General features: G+C 41.3%; 1 pseudogene; it reads right to left on the minus strand.

Annotated features, from left to right (window-relative positions):
- Positions 1–266: 266 nt before the first annotated feature.
- Positions 267–2,952, minus strand: LOC147888217 (uncharacterized; annotated as a pseudogene).
- Positions 2,953–21,354: the final 18,402 nt, after the last annotated feature.

The following is a 21,354-nucleotide window of genomic DNA, read 5'->3' on the forward strand; positions in this document are numbered from 1 at the left end:
GTGCCTAGCTCCATTGAACAACTTCTCTGTGCAACACCCTCCAGTTTCACCTGGACATGGCACCAAATGAGTATGTCCTCTTGTCCTGCTTGTGATTACTATAACAGCTTCCTTTTGGGCATGGAGGTTTACATAAGATGGTGCATGGCAACATGACGAAGATGAAGTTTGTGTCTGAAGAAAAAGACATCGACATACAAGATCGAAAATATGCACGCAGATTCTAGCAAGGCTGAGATGTGCATGATGCACTACAAGGCCATTCCTCACATCATAGAAATGCACTGCATTCTTGTTGGTATGAGGGCTACCAATGGAGGGATCATTAAGCAGTAGGCTTTACATTGTTCGCATTGTGCTGACACATATTCATAGTCAAAATTCCCCCTTTTGCCATGGAAGCTGTGTGTCTGTTTGCACATGGCACACCCCTGACCCCTACATACAGCACTGGATAGGGCATAATTTTTCATGGCAGGCATGCCTTTCATGGTCACCCCACTCCAAGGGAAACACACAATCATTGTTGTAAGAGGGTAGTGCACACTTCATGCCACATTTGTGCTGTCGAGAATTGCAACGATGGTAACCTTTGTGGTTGACCCTTAAGGAGCAAGCCTTACTGCAGTTGAATGCCTTTGCAGAGAGTACACAAGGTTTGCCGCAGGTGTGCTTCCGGCGCTTGCAATCGTGGGTTCCATCATGCCCAGCAGGGCATTGCATGCAAGTACCATCTAGCCATGATCAAGCTGGTCAAATATCTGCTCTTTATATTCCTCAACACAAAAGATGCATTCTTCTATGCAATTGTGGCTTCCTAGGCAAGAGTGACCAGAGGTATGCCCTTTCTCTAGGATGCATTTCAAAAAGCAGATCTAGCATTTGCAAGAACAGAGGACAAGCTTGTTTTTCATCTCAGATAGTCAGGCAAGTATTTCCAGCTGTAGCTTTTGGAGATCACTATCTTCTGGAAAATCTTAAGTATTGACTTGTAACCATGCAAGCACCCTATTTCTCCTCATCTCAACCACACCAGCTAGGAAGCTTACATACGATGATAACCAACTCTCATCAGTTCCTTTGTGTTGGACAACTCTGGCAAATGCCTCCTTCAAGGGGCTCAGTATAACTCCCATGGCCTCATTCGATTCTGTCGCCAGCTCTAGACCCGCATCCGTAATTGTCAGAGTCTAACCTGCTACATGTATGGGCTCATCTTTCAACTCCTCCTGACTATCAAAGTTCACAAGTGGCATTCCATCCAAGTAGTTGCCAAGCCTGAGAGCACTTTCTAGATGCACTCTATCAAGCTGAGCCTCATGGCTATTCGCTTTGAATCTACAGGAGCCCAATCTCTTGCGCTTATTTGGGCAACCGCCAGCTTCAAGTCCAGCATAAAGCTACGGCCAATATTGTGTGTGGGAAATAGTTTTCAATTGTTTCTCCAATGTCAGAAATACTATCATGAAACTTAGGGCATTGGAAGGGGGGCATTCTGCAATCTCTACCTCCCCCCCATACATAGTGGTAAGGAAGTTCTCCTTGGACTTGTTGCATATCTGGCAGATCTTTTCACATAACTCATCCTTGAGATCCTCCAAATCCAAAGCATCAACATCCTTGATGGACATATAGAACAAGCCCTTGAATAGCTTCACATCAGCCTTCACCAACCTCACACCATCCTGAAACCGTTCTATCTCTTTATCTAGATGAAAATCATGTGCACACACAATAGATAGACATGAAGACATGAGGAAAGGACATGCACTTCAAAATGGGGAAATCATTTTTTTTTCAGTGCCTTAGAAGTGAATCCTTGTTAAAGTGTGCACAATAACTCCTTGTTACAGTGTGCACAGTAATCAGACCATGGAAGAAAGCAAGGGAATGGAGCAAGCTACCTTCTTGTTGAATATGGTCACATTGCTAATAGCAGCATTCAGGATGGAAAGGACCATGTCCTCCTGCTCACGTCGCTCAAAACTTCCCAGACCCTCAAAATATAGCAATGCATACATGCAATCGGGTTTACAGATGAGTCACCCACATCCCATTTGTGCACCTTCCTCCTACTACATCCAGCAAAGAACCAGCCAAGTGATTAAGAAGGTAGGACTTTCTACTGCTTTGCTTGCACATGGAGGATATCACTTTAAAATGCCGTTTCCAATCAGCAAGAACTAGGTCTTTGCTAGGAACAAACTCCATCCACACAAGCTCTTTGGTTCTTGCAAACTGTGATAGCTGAATTTCAATGCCTGTCCAGTCCATACACTGAAAAGTCTCGTCAAGGCAGAAGGCCTTGAGTGAACTAAGGCCCCGATCATACATGGCCATGAACCTTGAGGCCTCATCATACACCACCAAATCAAAACCCCTCTTATATTGCCTCATAGGATTTCTCCCAATTAGAGAAACTCCGAGCCTTGGGCACAGATAAATGTGCAAGTCTGACTTATCTTTAGCTACCACAAACTGTAACACTTGTCCTCCCTTGAGTAGCACTACCTTGGCGAGAACCTCCTGGCTTGGGTCAAGAACCGCTAACTCCAATGGCTTGCTGAAGGAAGGAACCACTGCATGACTTGATGTTTGGCCATTCATTAGTTGGTCCAAGTCTCTCTTATCTGCTATCAACTCAACAGCTATCCATGTGACCATTTCTTTTTGAATCTCTTCAATGTCATAGTTTACAGTCATCTTGGTAGATGATGAACTACCCCATGGGATCCATGTAGAAAAATCAAAGAAACCTTTATTCGAGAAGCCTTTCAATCTAACTCTCAACTTGTCCTCCTGAGACTGCGTCGAGATTGACACCTGCTGCTTCATTGCTTGTAGCAAGTTGGAAAAATCCTTTTCCATTTCATTCTTGACAGCTGTAACCTCGTCCCTAAGCGATCTCTCCATCTTGCTACCAATGAGTGCGTGTATGTCTTGCTTTACCATGGTTCTTATCACATCCAACAGTCCATCACATACGGTGTTGTACAAGGCCTAGGCTGCGGACATGATCTTATTGTGCATAGATGCAGATGATGGATCTGAGGGGGGGTTCATGAGGTGCTCTATTATCAAGGAAAAGCCTTCATCTTTGATGTCCTTTTCAAAGTTAGCTTTAGACCATGTCTTCACATCCGAGGTTAGAAGAGTTGTGACGAACTTCTCACTCAAAAGTAAGTTTAGCACCAAGCTTTTTCACTAAATAGCTGGCTGCCATCACTTGTTTCTCCACGGACGGAGACAATTTTTTATCCAAGAGCCCATCCATCCACAATTTCATACCAAGACCCTTTTCAGTGCCATGTTGTCCAGGATGCTGCCTCTTGAACGAACCCGGTCTGTGTGTCGTGAATGATGTCAGTAAGATGGGGCGATAACTGCAAACTAAAGACCTTGGCAAGGATCTTGTATGCAGTATCAAGCAAAGTAATCAGTCTCCACTACCGGATGTCTGACCTATCTCCCCCTTTGGAGATCAAACAAATCCACCCCCTGCTCAGGGACTGAGGAAGGGAGCCCATGTCGAAGATATCCTAGCAAGCTAGGCAGAAAGGGGTGGAGATGATCTCCCAGAAGTTTTGAAAGGACGGAGTCAAGCCATCCTCGCCAAGACACTTCTGGGTCGAGAGAGCCTTGAGGGTTTCCTAAAGTTCCTCATCCATAAAAGGCTCCTCCAGACTACTACACAAATCCTATGAGACTACCCTCAGAATGTGATTCCAAACTACCTCACGGGCCACAAGACAAGCTGGAGTCACTCTCTGTCTAAAAGAGCTAGCTGAGGTGGAGGTGGAGGTGGAGTCCCTAAAAGAAACCGTAGAAAGCTTGGAAGGACCATGACCTTGTTCTCCACACCCGTGAAGATAACTGGTTCTGCTCTACCCTCACTAGAGGCTTGGCCAGGCTTTGGGCTGAAGTATACATTGTATGTCACTTCCTTGCTCTGCTCTGTATTTCCACCCGGCATTGCCTTAATTGTGACCTGCTGCATGAAGCAAATGGGTTTTGCAGTGTTGTTACCAGCAACCAAAAACACACCATAGGAATGACTTCCATCAAGGCTGAGACTCTGCACGTTAGCACCACTAAACAACAATCTACCATGCTGCATACCAGGTTCACCTGACCAGATGCTACAAAGCTCCTCCTCCAGCTTCGAGAGTTCTAGTAATAAACAGGCACCATAGTCACAATCCACCTTGTTGACATTGCAACACGGATCATTTACTTTCAGCTCCTGATCATTTCCATCAACAACTTCTTTAACAACAATGTTTGGACCCTCTGAACAGTGGTCATTTGCTTTCAGCTATTGTTCATGTACATCACCAGTTCCTTTACCAGATATATTTGGACTATCTAATGCGTTGTGAAGCACACTACCTGCACCATTATCACTATCCACCTTGACCGCGGAACAGCGACCATTTGCTTTCAGCTCCTGATCATTTCCATCATCAGCTCCTTTGCAGGTAATATTTGGACCATCCAATGAATTACGAAGCACATTTTCTTCCCAGGGACGTCTTTCTAACAAGTAATGTGGCAGCACACGCTTGAATACATCTGAATCATACTATTTAAATCATTTTGCTTGGATTTTATGGCATCTAGATGTTGCTTCCAAGCCTCTTTGGCTTCATTGTACTCTCTCTCCAGATCTTCTTTGCACATGACCCGCAAGAGATTGACAAAATCATCATCTCGCAAGGCAGTGCACTCCACAAAATGAGAGGCGAACAACAAATTCAAGACAGGTTGAGCATCAATGGAATGATAGACTGCTTCTGCTTTGGTGTTGGTGACCACCTTAGCTGGAATGCGCATGCAGACAAGCACGGCAGTTCTATGGTGGCCTTGGGAGAGCATAAAGCCCACCGGTTGGTGGTGCTCATGATCACTGGCAGCATTGGCAGCTATTTGGGAGGGCATGAGTTCATGGAGGAGCATAGGGATATTGAATCCTGGCAGAAGCTTGAGGTCATCTTCCGATTCCTTGCGGAAAGAGATTTACAGCCTCTGGGTTCTCTGCTTTCGGCCAGGGATGCTCAAGCTGCTGGACTGAGATGTAACTGAGGGGCTTATGTTTGCACCCTGCATGCATGCACACACACAGCTGCAAAGCTCCATCAGAGATCTCACAAAGTTGCAAGCCACATCCTTCCTGCTGGACCATCTGTTTGTTCCTAGGCTAGTAAAACAAGCACATTCGATTCTTTTGAGGTGCACATGCAGCGTACAGGCCAGGCTTAAGGGCATTTGCATTCATGCTTTCCAAGACCCTTCGAGGTAGCAAGCCCTCTTCTTTGAGTAACTGAGTGCATTGAAGCCAAGCTTGGCAAGCTTCCCTTGTTTATCAAGGGTTGTCGATCCTGGCAAGAGCAGCGTGTTACAGAGAGAGCTGCGACTTGCCCCTCAGGGATGAGCACTTTGTCTACGAAGGATAGGTCTGGCTTGTCAGAGATGATTTCTATCAAGAAAAAGATGGTAGGGGGGTTGCTGGTTAAGCTTGCAGTGCCTCCATTATCCACAGGAGTAGGCATCGTGTGGCTGCAAGGGGCAATTGGGGTACTCTTGGGGGTAGCAGAGGGAGCTGCATTTGTAGTGGCAGGATGAGGAAGGGCATCGACCTCTGGTAATGTTGGCAGAGGGCTGGAAGGATCTGGTTTCATTAATGGATTCATCAGCTTCCACATACAAAAAATACCAATAAATAGAAATAAGTCTCTAAGTAATTCCAAAATTAACTACAGTTGAACTCTGAAATAGTTGGTATGTAACATTTACTCCCTTTTAACAAACGAGATGTTCTCATCTCGAGAGCAAACTGCAATAGTTCTAAATAAATTTGTTTAATCAAGAAGAGACACAATCACTGTAAGAAGGGTTCCTTAACAATCCAATTGTAAGAAAATATGCTTCAACTAAACTTTTAGAGTCTAGTAAGATTACAACTAGCAAAACCTCAATGCTAAAATACTACCAGACCTTCACCATGGTTGTAATTTATATTAATAGTATATTGAACTTTAGCATGCACCCAATTATGTTAAAAAAAAACTTGCAAAGATGGAGATGTGAATACACTCACTCAATTTAACCACCATATAGAACTCAAGACCTTTAGTTTGAGCCTTTATAGGTGCTTTCAAGAAAAGTGAACTACAACTCAATTCAACTTTAATTAGAATTCCGGTCTCCTTCCTTGCATAACCAGAAATCCTATAGACTGTTATACACTAATACCAAAAGTACTAGACAGTCTCATGAAACTTCCCATTCTCAAAACAAAATCAAGTAACTCTCTTAATATAGCCCTTAACGCCTGACTCTAATTGATGAGGTCCAAAACCTTACAGATGTATATTGTCCTGGCCTTGGACGGCTTCCAACCTTAAATGTACTAGTCAACCTTCAACTTTACAGAATTAAAGGTAAACTCGAGGGACCATGCGAACCATATTAAGCTTGCACATTAGCGTGAATTATTCAAATATAAATCTTAGCTCAAATTTAACATTCCATCCCATTTCTTTAAAAAATAATATATACCTTTGTAAGACTAGAATAAGTCCAATCATACAAATCAAAATTTTTTGTTGTTCTTAAAAAAATAAGATGAATATCTCACAACTTCTTGCTATAGTCTACCTTGGCATATTATAAAGCATTCTCAGGGTTTCTACTACCAAAGGAGTCTGCCCAACAAGAATAAAATAATCAAGCTCTATCGATTGGTTACTGATAATTATAGTTGTCAGATATTGGACGTACTCCCAATCAAGACAAGATCGAAATTCTAATAAGAGAATCCCGCCTCTTTAGGAGTACCATCGAGAGCAGGTATTCCATTAAACATCCCCTAGAAGTCTTAATTGCTATTAACTACCTAATTATAGGAAGGTTCGTGGTTTCCCAAGACAATAATTTCAAAGTAAAGCTAGAATTTTACTCAAATTTGCACAAGGTTAATTACAAGCTCGGAGCAAGTTTAAGCTTCATAAAAGTACCACATATGCCCCTAGAATCACTTCATCGGAGCACTCGTATACTCATACATGCACTTAGTTCACCAATTCAAATTATTGACCTCACGAAAATCAAGATGTCAACTACTACGAATGATTCAAAACTTCTAAAATAAAAAAACCCAACATTAGACTGCCAATCAAAATTCTCGTTTATAGATATATATTCCATAATTAGCTTAATCTCTCATTTGGACGCAATTAAGCCATATCCCATGGATTACTGATAGGACTAGCCAATCGTCAATCATAAATCATAACGCCCAGTAATACAGGGGAACATCACAAATCAATTGTTGCCTTGAAGATGCACAACTAGAGTGCTTCGGTTACTACTAACATACCTATCCAAAACTAATCTATATTAGGGAAAAAATTAACTTACCTAAGGAACAATCAACATCATCCCACCTAAGTCAAAATAATCCATGTTATTATTTTCACTTTACCTTACCAAGGAATAGAAGGGCTAACTCAAACAAATAAACAAATTCCTTAAGATTTGGATTCGAAAATATGTCAATGAGAACCAATCTTTTATAAACAGAAATCCACAATAGAATGTCCCACAACTATGTCAATTACATCCATGAAAAGGAAGGAAAGCCATCATCAACTGATAAAAAAAGACTAATAATTAAGTATGTAGTGACAAGTCTAAAACTCTCCCCGAGTCCTCACTTATTAGGGGCCTCATTCAGCTTCACGCTTTTGCTCAACTAAGCATCATGATAATAGAAATATGGAGGACCTTCCTCCACCTCTAACTGGCAGATCTTCCTCTTATGTGCCCATCGCAAACTCTATCCTGGGTATATAGTTAGTTAGTCAAATTCTGAAAGGCCATTACGCCTCTAATTTACTTATAACAATATGGGTGTGATGTAGGATAACGGGGAATGGCATACACATACTATCGTACTAATTTCAGGTACTCGGCACACTGAATAAGAATCGAGCACTTTTCGCTTTTCCATTTCAAGACAAACAAACTTAGCCTTAGTTTTTAAGTACTAACCCCCAATCTTTTGCTTAAGACCAGGTACTCCAGGGTAAAGAGCATTTTGCACAGCTCGCAGCATATCCAAACGTATTGTATATTGCGATGCCGCTAAGTGTCTAAAAGCAAAACAAATATTCATTCTCCATCGACTGGTGTGGACCTCAAAAAAATACCCGCTTGAGACAACAACATACCCAACTGAATTACACAAGAGAACACAACCTTTTCAAAATTTGTAAGGATAGATAGTCATTAGTCACTTGACAATCAATTTCGATAACGGTCTACACACGACGGCTAACCAAACATGCAAAAACTATTGTCTGAATCAATACCACCTGTCATGTACCCCTTCCTAGACTCCCAAGAGAGGGGTACAGAGCAAGAAGGCAGCTCCCGATCACGAATATTGTGGTCAAATTTGTTTCGTGACCTGGGAGATGCCTAGAGACAAAGCAATGACAAACCAACCAAGAGTAGAGACATGAATATGCGCAACCAATCTAAAGACTACAAAATATCTATAAATATCTAGACAAGACCTGCGGCAATACGGAGGGTGGGAGAACAAATGTCTCACCGTCCAACCTCCCATGACCTGAAGTCTCTTCTTGGAATCCAAACATAAAAGTGATATGGATCTTAGGGACTAAGTAACTCCTTCCGACAACTAGATTCTAAGTCCTAAGAAATACTATTGATATTCTAACCTAATCAATTCTACGGTTAGGACAGCCTAAACTAACCCATGGAAACCCCCAATCTGAATGATCGGGCCACACCGCATGCACCCGCTCCTCCATGGGGTCCTAACCAACAAACTTACAAGAAAAGAGGGAGTAGTGGGCGTCGAGTAATTTCAATCCACCGCACCACGGGCGGTAGGAGGAAGTACATGGGCAACCGCACCCCATGAATTCCCTCCCAAGAGGAACCTAAAATCTACATACTTTACTTAACTACACCTTTAATTAATTAACTACGTACACCACATTATTAATTTAAAAGCATAAGATGCATGAGAAAATGAAACAAAACACTCATAGAAATTGAGGTACGAGACTCATGACAAATAGGAAATGAAAAACAAGTTCCTGTTAATTATAATTATTTATTCCATCAAACAAGTGCGAGTCTCAATTGCAAAAAAGTAGGCACCGTCATAAGCGTAAAGAAGTACCAAGTGGAGCTACATCCTGAATCCCCGTGATTCACTCTCCTTCTCCAAGACTTTCATTATCCTGCTGGCTATCTAACTTAAACAAAGGACAAAGTAGAGGTGGCTGGTCAGGCCATCAACTACCTCCCTATCTCACCTCACCCATGAGCATAGGGGATCTAAGGGTCGGCATCTAAGGAACAAAGTCACACTCGATATATATAAGACATCCGTCTGCGAAACTGAAACCCTCATGTATAGTCAGGATTATAGGTCTTGGCCACTCACTTCGTGACATTTACCACTCATTTGGTGGAAGGTCATGTCACAACGCCCTAATCGCTACTTAATTCTTCAAATAATTTTCATTCCTTGAAAAGATACAATCAATTTCCAAACAGGAAATGATTTCAACAAGTGGCTTTCCATATACAATCAATTCAATTACTCCCATGTCTCTTAACTTTATTATTCATAGGTTTTTTAAATTTATGATTCACATGCTTATTAACTTCAGTACTCACAAGCTTCTTAACTTTATTACTTAGATGCTTGTCTCATAATGCTTTCCTACTCTACCTCTTTCCCTTTCTACCCTTTTTTTTTCCCAGAGCACCTGCTGCCTCCTCTGGATACACATCGTGCATTATCCTTCGTAGTGCAGTCAACTCTTGCACCTCAACATTCTCTGCCTTCAAAATGCTCATGGGCTCTGGTGATTCTCGAAGCACTAATTGGAGCACTTCCATATATTCATCTAGGCACTGGACTTCATCCAAACTCTCCACTGTAAACGTGACGACATCAACTGTCTCTTTTACCAACTGTGTCTTCATTTCTTTCTTGGATCTTTTTTTTTCTTTTGGAGAATCTTCCGTGGATGCTTCTATGCTGCTCTAAGGAATCGTCTGCCCCACATGCAACAAAATCAAAACATTAGGCGCAGCCTTCCCCTGAAGAAAGAGTCTCCTCTGATAAGTGTGCATGTCATTTAGGGTGACTAGTGGATTAACCACATTTTTCTTGGATTGCTATGCAACCTATGCAGCAGTCATCACCAATGTCATATTCTCCCTTATGATTAGGCAACACAAAAGGTATGATGAGATCGTATGCCTGCTGCCCTTTATTGCATATCATGGCCCCACAATTCCTTATAAAAGTCTTGAGAACATCAATTGAAGGGTATCCACCATAAAAGCGATAAAATGCATTGAAAAACACACGTGCTTTTTTCAGATGGCCTGACTTTGTGAACCCCTTCCGGTTCCTCAAGAAAGCTTGAAGAAACTCTTCCACCCCTTGAGGAGTAGAGAAATCATTCCGGTTCTGTAAACTGTCCATGATTAAGTAGTAAAAACCGTGCTACTAGCTCTCCTCTTTCTCCTGCACTTGCAATGCCGTTCAGGAGTACAGAGTTTAAATGTCGAAGTTGTGTAGTAACCAAGACTTCACTGTTCAGAACCTGTGCTGCTGCTTCAGCTAAAACAGGTTCGGGTAGCGCATGGGTAAGCACATAATCTCTGGCTGCTGATGTATGCAGACAGATGCGCATATGTGATGTAACCAGCTCTTGAGCAACCATTGACCGTGGGCAAACATCCACACCTATTCGATGGCCAAGAAACACTAATGACATATCTCGAGACTTCAGCTTTTCTTGCCCCTGCACTGACTTTACTTCTAGCCTTCCAAGAAGCTTGACTTTTGCCAGATTTACCAATTCTTGTGCATTGTGACCTTCCAGGAAAGCAGCCCACAATGGCCTGCCACGAATGAGAAAACGTTCTGGTTCTGCAGCCTCGTTCAGAGTGGTGGGTTGTTATGTAGCAAGTATATTAAACGTGGGCATCCTTGATAACGGCCCAAACGGTTGCTTGAGACCGATCGTCACTTTAGCACTTGGGTCCTCCCTATTCACAGGGGTAAAATTGCTCACCCTTGCAGTTGTATCAATAAACAACACAAATGATCCCATGCTTTGAGCTGCATTAACCTTGAGAGGCAGCTCTGGCAGGCTCTTCTAAAAACAGTAGCATGGGGTTGAGCAAGAAGCTCCCTGGCTTCGTCTATCACGAACAAAAACTGAACACCAGATTTTTTGAGGGACTTTTCCAAATTGTTCCAAACAGCAGAACATGCAAGCTTCATCTCGTCCGAAGAGCACTCTGGTCGCTCTAAAAGTCTGTCTAGTATGCCAACATAGTCCTTGGTCTGCTGTCTGTGAAACAGCTCGGCTCTATCTGGAAACGTTTCTTCGTTGGCCAACCCATCAAAGCAGGCCCGGAAGATGGCGAAAGCCTGCTCAACTTTGGTCATCATCACAAAGTGCTGTCTCAATTGTGGGTGCGAGGGAGGGTACCCTGTGGATGTGGGTTGAAACAACGAGAAATAGAATACCACCATACCGCTAGCAGCACGTGCAACCTCTTTCATTGCCCTAGACTTTCCCCAGCCGCTAGACTGGACTATTGGAGCGCATGGGGCATACCAGGTCTTGGTATCTTGAGCCCAGTTTATGAAACACCGATCAATATACTGCTGAAAATAGGAGACAACGAAACCTTCTGGGTCCTCATATTCTCTGTCGAAGGCCTTTTCGAGAAGATCCAGCTCGACCCTGGGCGGGAGCGTCGGCTTTAGCATTGTCAATGGCAAACAAGCTCTCTATGATCCGTTGCATCCATTCTTCTCTGTTCTGTGCCGCAAAGATATGCTGTAACGTCTGTGGAGGAAAAGTAAGAACTCTGCCCATCAAAATATTAAAGCTTTCCTCAGAGAGGGTGCCCCCACTGGCGACCACAGCACTACTTATAATGTATAACCTTTTGGCATCTTCGTGTCCTTGTTTTGTTTCCAAGGCAAGAGAACTCACTCGCGTGCTCTGCCACAACCAAACCGGAGGGTTGTTTAATATACTCTTTTATTATGCCATCGAAGAAGATATCTTGGCTGTGAGGGTTCATTTTCTCTAGCTACCAACTGTGCTTAAGAAGCAATGTTCGATCTTGTTTTGTTTCCAAAGCAAGAGAACTCACTCGCGTGCTCTCCCACAACCAAACTGGAGGGTTGTTGAATATACTTTTTTATTATGCCATCGAAGAAGATATCTTGGCTGTCAGGGTTCATTTTCTCTAGCTACCAACTGTGCTTAAGTAGCAATCTTCGATCTTTTGGAGGGCTAGTGTGCATGAACTCCTTGGTGTTGCTTGTCAAGGGTAAGGACAAACATAGGTACATTGCTTGTTGTGCACTGATGTGTTGAGTATTGAGAATCACATTGTTGAACTTGTGTATTGTTTCATTGGTAGGTATTTTCCCATTGAGTGTTTTGTTCAAAGCTTTTTTAACCACCTCTATGGTGGCCTTATCACCCTTAGCGATGTACGACGTACAGTAAGCTGCATCTCCATGTGGGATCAGAATAAATTGGACGTTTGTATTTGCTCCCCATAGTTTTGACAATTTTGGGTTGAAGTCGCTAGTGTGTGAGTCCTTGGGATGCCTTTTTAAGCAAAATTTCCATAGTTTGGTCATTGAGAGTAGGGCTAATAGTTGTAATTTTTCTATGAATGATTCAAAGTCAAGTTCCAAAGTAGATGTAGTTTGATAATCCTCTCGAAGTTTTGTTTATCCTGTTGATCTGGAAGTTCTTGCTCTAGTGGAAGTAATATTTGTGTGGTTCACATAGGAGCCCTTGGAAAATCCAAATCTACATCCTTTGCCATGTTTATTGCAAGTTTTCAGGTGTTTGTGCATCTAAAGGTCCTGCCTCGGCAAGTCCAGTAGTGAAAGGCTTGTTGTTATGTATGTCAATGAATCTAATCACCTCTTCGTCAGAAGAATGTCCATAAGCTAATGCGTTGTTGACCCACAGCAAGCCATGGTCATGTTGGCTGCCTCTGTTCAATCGAGAATGTGATGAAGAATGAAGGAGGCCCTAGTTGCCTTAACATTACAAACCAATTTTTCTTGAGCTTGTGCTTATAGTCCAATGAGGTTCTTAGGCAAGTGAAGTCACTATATCCAACATTTGACTGCAATAATTTTTCAATGTTGCATCTGCAATTGCATCTCTAGCATGCAGTTCTTTGTCTTTAAGTTGTCCTTTTCTCATTCTCACCAACGTAGAGGAAAGACCTGATAGACCATGATTTTCACTCTTATCCTTTTTTGTGAGCTCCCATTGGGTGACTTTTTCATACAATGTGTGCGGGCGGATCTGGTAATCTCTTGCGTTTCTATAGAATATGTTTGGGAAGGTTGTTAATCGTAGGAACTCACCCTTAGTATTTTAGGGCATATGCACATAGTAAGATGTCAAAGGGGTTGTCTCTCTCGACATCCTCTTACACTGCATTGTGCAATGGCTATGGTAATGGAATGAGTACAATTATGATAGTAATTCCTATGTATTCTTTGCAAGTGTGTGTGTTTAGATTAAAAACTCCCATCAATAATTGAGCCATACAATTAATTCCATCAATTGGATAAAAAGTTCTTTTTTTAAGGGAAACATATGAGGAAATTTTGTTTAAGACACTTAAGTTGAAATGCAATAACCAAAGTTTGCAAAAAAAAATCACCAAAATTAAGAAGTTTCAATAATATTGAGTTTGACAAACACGATATTGAAAAAAGATGTCAAATCCTCAGGCAATCCACGTTCCGAGGTCAGGGTCCACTTACCTGCCACCATCCAAACAAACTAGATGTTAGAACATCAAAGTTACGATTGGGTAGATAGATAATGCATGTTTTCCCCAGCTTGTTATAGCTTTACCTAGGAACATAGACAACCATATGAATTCTTAGATTATATATATATATATAATGTTTAAGTCACAAGTGGACTAAGGATCAAATGAGTTCATGGGTTGAGAAGGGATTCGTGAAGGTATGGGAGGATTAGTGTGCTTGGTGTGTGGGTTGATTAAAAAGATAGTGTAAAGGAGAGATTTCATGGGGGGTCACAGAAAAGAATAATTCATAGTTGCGGAAGTATACTTGATTGTGTGTGTGTGTGTGTAAAGAAATAAGTGTTTCTGTGAGATACAATTACTAATCAAAATTTGTGTGTGTGTGTGTGTGGGTGTGTGTGTGTATGCGTGTGTGTAATTTCATGTTTATGGATTTCTCCATAAACACTTTGGTGACCACGATAGCTTTATGAGAATGAACAATGATGATTGCGACTATCCCCACTCCAATAGTAAAGCTTTGCGGCAAATGCGGTGATGCAAAGCATCGGTTTGGCCAATTGCTTGTATTACCAGTATTGCGCAAAATATGGGCATATGTTAGAATATTGTGCCAATGTCTTGAAAGGCAAGCTTTGCCACACTAAAAAGAAGCTTGAAGAGTACGCTAATGAGGAGAAGGAGGAATGTGGAGAGGAATAAGAGAAGTTTAGAGAAACCTTGAGAGAAGCATGCAGATGGCATAGAGAGCATGATTAGGGGAGGAAGTATCTCAGATTAAGAAGTTGAGGAGCAAGGCTAGAGCATTGGAGGACTAATATGAGGATTTTTTAGAAGATGGGGAATACAGTTGGCCTTGTCATACAAATGGTACAGCCAAGGAAGAGAGAGAAAAAAGAGAGAAGGAAGAGAGAGAGAAGAAGATAAAAGAGGAGGAGGAATGGAAGAAGAAGAAAAAAGTAACCTTTGTTGAAGTGGTGAGTTTCATAGTTGATGGGATCTATGAGATGGACAAGGGACAGGGCATGGAAGAGGATGGTGGTAGTGGAAGCCAGGATGGCGGAGATAGCCAAGAGATATTGTCATCAGTGATTTCCCTTTCCATTGTAATTCCCTGAGATGATGTGAGCTCTCACAATGAGATAGTTCTTCCTACATCCATGGACTTGGAGAGTGTAGGAGATGATGTGCATCTAAAGGTCTTGCCTTGACAAGTCCAGTAGTGAAAGGCTTGTTGTTATGTATGTCAATGAATCTAATCACCTCTTCGTCATCAGAAGAATGCCCATAAGCTGGTGCATTGTTGACCCACAGCAAGCCATGGTCATGCTGGCTGCCTCTGTTCAACCGAGAATGTGATGAAGAATGAAGGAGGCCCCAGTTGCCTTAACACTACGAACCAGTTTTTCTTAAGCTTGTGCTTATAGTCCAATGAGGTTCTTTTGCAAGTGAAGTCACTATATCCAACGTTTGACTGCAATAATTTTTCAATGTTGTGTCTACAATTGCATCTCTAGCATGCAGTTCTTTGTCTTTAAGTTGTCCTTTTCTCATTCTCACCAACGTAGAGGAAAGACTTGACAGACCATGATTTTCACTCTTATCCTTTTTTATGAGCTCCCATTGGGTGACTTTTTCGTATGATGTGTGCGGGGGGATCTGGTAATCTCTTGTCTTTCTATAGAATATGTTTGGGAAGGTTGTTAACCGTAGGAACTCACCCTTAGTATTTTAGGGCATATGCACATAGTAAGATGTCAAAGGGGTTGTCTCTCTCAACATCCTCTTGCAGTTGCATTGTGCAATGGCTATGGTAATGGAATGAGTACAATTATGGTAGTAATTCCTATGTATTTTTTGCAAGTGTGTGTGTTTAGATTAAAAACTCCCATCAATAATTAAGCCATACAATTAATTCCATCAATTGGATAAAAAGTTTTTTTTAAAGGGAAACATAAAAAAATGTTTAAGACACCTAAGTTGAAAAATGCAATAACCAAATTTTGCAAAAAAAACAAAACAAAAAATCAAGAATTTTCAATAATATTGAGATTGACAAACACAATATTGAAAAAAGATGTCAAATCCTCAGGCAGTCCACGTTCCGAGGTTAGGGTCCACTTACCTGCCACCATCCAAACAAACTAGATGTTAGAACATCAAAGTTACGATTGGGTAGACAAGTAATGCATGTTTTCCCCAGCTTGTTATCGCTTTACCTAGCAAAATCGATAGCCATATGAATTCTTAGATTATATATATATAATGTTTAAGTCACAAGTGGACTAAGCATCAAATGAGTGCATGGGTTGAGAAGGGATTAGTGAAGGTATGGGAGGATTAGTGTGCTTGGTGCATGGGTTGATTAAAAAGATAGTGTAAAGGAGAGATTTCATGGGGGTTACAGAAAAGAATAATTCATAGTTGCGGAAGTATACATGTGTGTGTGTGTGTGTGTAAAGAAATAAGTGATTCTATGAGATACATTTACTAATCAAAATTTGTGTGTGTGTGTGGTCCACCCCCAACCCAAAGGGTACGATCACATGGTGGGGAGTAAGCCCACCACGTGGAACTTACCACCTACTAATAATAAGTGAATAAAAGTGGATCTGTATCATAAGTGTCAAAATAAAAAAATGATGCCAATAGGAAATGCATAAACCAATTCTGCAAAATAGATATAAAGGTTAGTAAAACTAAGGCGGATAAAAAAATGACTAGGGATTTTCCATGCTAAAGAATTATCCAATCGATGTGAATTAATTGTATGGCATTGGGCTAGCTTGGAAATCAAAGTGTATGTTTAGATTAAAAAGTCCCATCAATAATTGAGTCGTACAATTAATTCCATCAATTGGATTAAATTTTTTTTTAAAAGGGAAACATATGAGGAAAAAATGTTTGACACCTAAGTTGAAAAATGCAATAACCAAAGTTTGCAAAAAAAAAAAACACCAAAATTAAGAATTTTCAATAATATTGAGTTTGACAAACACGATATTGAACAAAGATGTCGAATCCTCACGTTTCGAGGTCAGGGCCACTTACTTGCCACCATTCAAACAAACTAGATGTTAGAACATCATAGTTACGATTGGGTAGATAGGTAATGCATGTTTTCCCCAGCTTGTTATAGCTTTACCTAGGAACATAGACAACCATATGAATTCTTAGATTATATATATATATATAATGTTTAAGTCACAAGTGGACTAAGGAGCAAATGAGTGCATGGGTTGAGAAGGGATTAGTGAAGATATGGGAGGATTAGTGTGCTTGGTGTGTGGGTTGATTAAAAAGATACTATAAAGGAGAGATTTCGTGGGGGGTCATAGAAAAGAATAATTCATAGTTGCGGAAGTATACATGTGTGTGTGTGTGTGAAGAAATAAGTGATTTTGTGAGATACATTTACTAATCAAAATTTGTGTGTGTGTGTGTGTGTGTGTGTGTGTGTGTAATTTCATATTCATGGATTTCTCCATAAACACTTTGGCGACCACGATAGCTTTATGAGAATGAACAATGATGATTGCGACTATCCCCACTCCAATGGTGAAGCTTTGCGGCAAATGCAGTGATGCGAAGCATCGATTTGTTGTATTGCCAGTATTGTGAGGAATATGGGCATACATTAGAATATTGTGCCAATGTCTTGAAAGGCAAGCTTCATCGCACTAAAAAGAAGCTTGAAGAGTACGCTGATGAGGAGGAGGAGGAATGTGGAGAGAAATAAGAGAAGTTTAGAGAAACCTTGAGGGAAGCATGCAGATGGCATAGAGAGCATGATCAGGGGAGGAAGTATCTCAGATCAAGAAGTTGAGAAGCAAGGCTAGAGCATTGGAGGAATAATATGAGGATTTTTCAGAAGATGGGGTGTGCTATCTTGTCAGTGTGTCACATATGGGATACACATTCATCTTGAAGGCCTTCCTCATGCTTGTCGATGCATAAGGAAGTTGGAGCTGCATAACTTTTATGTCTTTCTTTACAGGATGCAACAATTGAGCAATCATGTGCTCACATAGACCCATTCACAGTTATAGAGGATTCTATGGGTTTGATTCCCATTGAGTCATTCTATGCTCATGATGATGACATTCAGTGGGGTTTGACAGGTTGCTTGGCGATGATAGATCTTTTGTTAGTGATCCTACCATTGAAGAGGTGGATGCAGCTTGGTTTGATACCTTGCTGGATGATGCAAACCACTAGTCACAAAAGAAGGCTCTCATCGAGGCCATACAAGATGGAGATGTAGTGCTATACTTTGTCTTGAAGCACTCACTTTTGTGTTTCTTGGTAGCTTTCTTTGGAGATGATGTACTAGTGGTACAATTGAGCATACTAATGGTACATGTGCATGTAGCAGATGCAGGAGTTCATGGTGAGGTCACTCCATGTCAATGAAGTGACAGCATTCTCCTTGATACATGGTTTTATCTTTTTATTTTGTATGACCATGTATGGTTCATTCTTTATTTGATGGGTTCTCTGCCTTGGCATATGGACAAAAATAAATCGATGTAATTTTCATATGAGAATCTACATTTCCTTTATGCAATGTAATAAGCCTTTTTGATAGTTCTTGTAGACAAACTATGTTTTGAGGTGGACTGAACCTTGGTACTACACCAAGCTCTTCTTTCTGTTCTTCAGCATAGTCTCCACTTGGTGCGGGCACTAAGTTTGAGAGTCTATTTGCACTATTAGAAAATTTGACTTTAGGAACTAGGGAATAAATGGTAGCCTTGTGTGGATTCGACTCTTAGTTTCAGATTGACTCCCATCGGGTGTGCCAAGTGCTAACCATAGGAACTCGGAACTCACCCTTAGTATTTTAGGGCATCTTCACATAGTAAACTATCAAATGGTGTGTGTGTGTGTGTGAGGGTTATGTCTCTCGACACCCTCTTGTAGTTGTATTGTGCAATGTCTATGGAAATGGAATGAATACAATTATGGCAGTTATTCATGTGTATTCTTTGCAAGTGTGTGTGTGTGTAGCGCATGGTGTGTGTGTGTGTGTAATTTCATGTTTATGGATTTGTCCATAAACAAAGGCCAACTCCTCACAATGCTTATCTTTGAAGATGCTTAGAGGTGAGTAGCCTTCAGAGGTAACCACTAGTTTATCCTCAAACTCTACCACATGTTGGCTAGTGTATATGCCATGCATGAGGGTGTCAATGTGTAGATCTTCTTCTTTGGCAATGTCTCTTCCATTTGTTGAGCTGCTTCAAAGCTAGATATATGCTCATCGGGCTTATCTTGACGTTGCTAGCTTTGTAAAGTAGAATATTAATTAGTTCAATTAGGTTGTACTAAACCACTAATGTAGTTTTGGTTGTACTCTAGCTTCCCCTTATTCCTACCAAAATTGTGGTACTATTTGATAGAAATCGTGGCAATACTCGTTGAGCCCTATCAACGTTGGCAAATGCATTAATGAAACCTCTATGGAGTCCATATTGCCCTTCATATGATAGGTCCCTTATTTGCACAAATGGAATCCAAATTGAGATCAATCGAGTTTCGATGTCATTCAGCATGCTCATGTACATTGACCTGCAAGCTAGTTTCATGTTGTTATTGCGGAATATGGGGACCTTGCCCTTCTTAATTTGTTTTGAAAAGTTCATACAAAGCTGACCGCCACCTTCATTTGCCACATCCTCTGCAATCTAGTGTTCTTGTAGGAAACCTCGTATCAAACTTAATACCTTTCTTAGTTTTGGGGAGAATGTTAAAGTCCCATAGCATGCACATTCAAACATAGGGGTGTTTGCTATTTTCTTCAAGTATTGTGACACCGGACACAACTGCATCTCTTTTGAGCACCACTCTTTTGCACTTTCTCACATACCAAAGAATGTGTCTCACTACATCAAGATGACCCTTATAGGGCTATTGCATAAACTAACTGATCACCCCTACTGTATAGCTCAAGTCAGGGCATGTAATCATCAAATAGATGAGACTTCTCACAATCTTCCTATACATCATCACATCCTAGACATAGTCCCATAATCCATCACATGTGCATTTTGATCTAATGGTGTATTCACTTACAACCTATCATGCCATACTTCTTTAGCATATCCAAGGCATACTACCTCTGCACCATCCATATGCCATATGGGGTATCTATGACCTCAATACATAGAAAGTATTGAAGCTCTCCCAGGTCTTTCATTTCAAACTCCTTTGAAAGCTTCCTCAATAGGGCTGAAATCTCCCCTGTATTGCTACCTGCCGTAATAATCAAGTCATCCACATATATGACCACAACTACAGCCCTCCATCTACATGCTTTACATACAAGGGCTTTCCAATTGCATTTTGAAAACACATAGGTTCCTCATGCTGCATCTCATAAACCATATATGCATAATGCATATTCATGTATCTATTGTAAGTTAGTCTATCAATGGGATAACGAAATCCCTCTGACCTCCTCAACTATGGTACATGTCTCTTATCCTGTCTTGTGTGTGGTGGTACATACTTCTTTACTTACTTTGTGCATGGTACATCTAATGCTCTCTATGCTACTAAATTTTGGACTCTTGTTTCATGATGATAGTAGCTTGTTGTTGCACTGTGTCTATCAAGTCTCTATCTTGGTCCTCGGCTATTTAGCTCTTTGTTCCACCTCCATGATCCTGGCCATGAGCTTAACGTCCTTCTTCTTTGTAGATTCTAGCCAATGGGCTACCATGACTTCATGTTCTTTTTGATGGCGTCAATGTCAGCTCGCAACTTCTTTGTCTTTGGGGTGTGGATTTCTTTTTTGTCCTTAGTAGGAGCCATGACTGGAGAGGTGGTTCAAGGGCCTTTCTTTTTCTCAGGATGATGGATAGAGGAGCTTCATGGGCTGCAATGAGGGTGCCTAATTTTCGGCTCGTCTCCTAGATAAGTGAGAAAAGGGAGAAGGGACATAGAAGATGGCTTTGGAATGGACAACTGTTGAGTAGGTGGGAATAGACAACTGTTGGTGTGTGAGTAGGTGTGTGTGAGTAGAAGATGGCTTTGGAATGGACAACTCTTAATGTGTGAGTAGGTGGGAATGGGGGTGGGGGAGGAAAAAATGCCAGGGTTTTCTCTTTCTAGATGAATGACATGAGATAAAAAACAACCTCTTGTAGTGCGAGGTCTATGGTGGTCGGAGGAGGGATGTTACTACCTGGGGATGCATGGTGATAGGACTAGGTATATGAAGAGTGGAAATAGGCAGTGTAAGAGTTTGTGGGCTGGACACATCAATGGGCAAAATTACAGGGGAAGAGGTGAGGGTGGTGTGGGGCTTGGGTTTGTGGATAGAGATGGGGTCGGAGATCTATCTACGGAGACAGGAGTAGCAATGGGGGTATTTGCAATAGTAGGGGGAGGGAGGGAAAGATACATTAGTAGTGATTGTGGAAGAGGGGGTTGGGAGTGAGCTAGTAGTAGTGC

This window comes from Dipteris shenzhenensis, chromosome 22 (genome assembly GCF_047967505.1).
Source record: "Dipteris shenzhenensis isolate YYH24624 ecotype China chromosome 22, Dip_SZ_1.0, whole genome shotgun sequence".
Lineage (NCBI taxonomy): Eukaryota > Viridiplantae > Streptophyta > Polypodiopsida > Gleicheniales > Dipteridaceae > Dipteris > Dipteris shenzhenensis.